Source organism: Rhagoletis pomonella, unplaced genomic scaffold (assembly GCF_013731165.1).
Source record: "Rhagoletis pomonella isolate Grant_MI unplaced genomic scaffold, Rhpom_1.0 Rhpom_scaffold_00009, whole genome shotgun sequence".
Taxonomy (NCBI): Eukaryota; Metazoa; Arthropoda; class Insecta; order Diptera; family Tephritidae; genus Rhagoletis; species Rhagoletis pomonella.
In genome coordinates, this window is record NW_023458563.1 from 8,296,159 (window position 1) to 8,297,717 (window position 1,559).

The following is a 1,559-nucleotide window of genomic DNA, read 5'->3' on the forward strand; positions in this document are numbered from 1 at the left end:
ACCTTAAAAGTTTGAACGCATAATAATATTGGAAAATCACATCCATTCTATTCGAAGAAATCGTATTTATGTTCCGATTTGCTTCAAATTCGGTACATAGGTAGCTTTTTGCCTGGATAAGCTTATAGATTCCTGTTTTCCAATTCTCATGCAATGTCGAATATAAATAGCTTTGAGCAACGACCATATCAAGGGGCGAATTCGTCACTAGGCAAGATTTTTTTGCGCCAATCAGAAACAACGGATACTGTCAAAATATAAATATAATATATAATATATCTCAACTAATATATATTTTGAGAGCCGTTTTTTTAGTTTTCGCAAGGCTCAAGAGCGGTTGAACCGATTTTTTTTAAACTGCCACCTGCCGCACGTGTCCCAAAGATGGTTTTAGGCTAAAAAAAATCTATATGTAAAGGGGGCGTGGCACTTCCCATACAAACCGAATTTCTCATGCTACATCTCTGAAAGTGTGCATGGTAAAGTTCTGGAACTTGGTATGGGGATATACGAAATCAATCGCATACCCTTGGTGAAAAATTTAAGCTATTGTAAAAAGGGGTGTGGCATCTCCCATACAAACCGAATTTTTCATACCGCATATCTCTGGAAATTTTTTGGTAGAGTTCTGGAACTTTGTATGGAGATGAACGAAATAAATCGCATACTCTTGGAGAAAAATTCGAAGTATTGGAAAAGGGGGCGTGGCATCTTCCATACAAACCAAATTTTTCATATTGCATACCTCTGGAAGTGTTCATGGTATAGTTCCGGAACTTGGTACGGAGATATACGCAATCAACTCTTGAGGAAAAATTGGAACTATTGGAAAAGAGGGCGTGGCATCTTCCATACAAACCGAATTTTTTATACTGCCTATCTTTGGAAGTGTTCATGGTTCTTGGTATGGAGATATACGAAATCAGTCGCATACTCATAAAGAAAGAGGGCAGCTTTTGGAAAGGGGGGCGTGGCACCTCCCATATAAATCGAATTTTTATACTGCATATCTCTGAAAGTATTCATGGTACAGTACTGGAACTTTGTATGGAGATATGTATGTAGTTGAAATCAAGCCCATACGCATGGAGACAATTTGGCTATTTGAAAAAGGGGTGTGAGGCTTGCAAACGTACCGACCTTTAGCTATATTTGAATGAATTTTTTTATTCTTCTGTAGGTGTGTTTGTGAGTGAAATCCTCCTAAATGGTTGTACGGATTTAAACGAAACTTTTTGTGTATTTGAGTGGGTCTCTGGATGGTTTAGTTTCACAATTTAATCCGACAGTTGGCGCTGTAGTTGAGTTATTACCAAAAATCTTATTTATGATCCGATTTGGCTAATTTTTTAAATATGTATGCAATACTATTGCAAAAACGTGCTGCCAAGTGGTGCTGAAGTCGAGCTATTACTAAAAATAGCCAAGTGAGAAAAGGGGCCGTGAAGGTCAGATTAAATCGACCTGTTGCACTATTGAGTATATCGAACACTCCTGCGTTGCAATTGGCCCAATGGATGTGATTTTCCAATATTATTATGCGTTCAAACTTTTAAGGT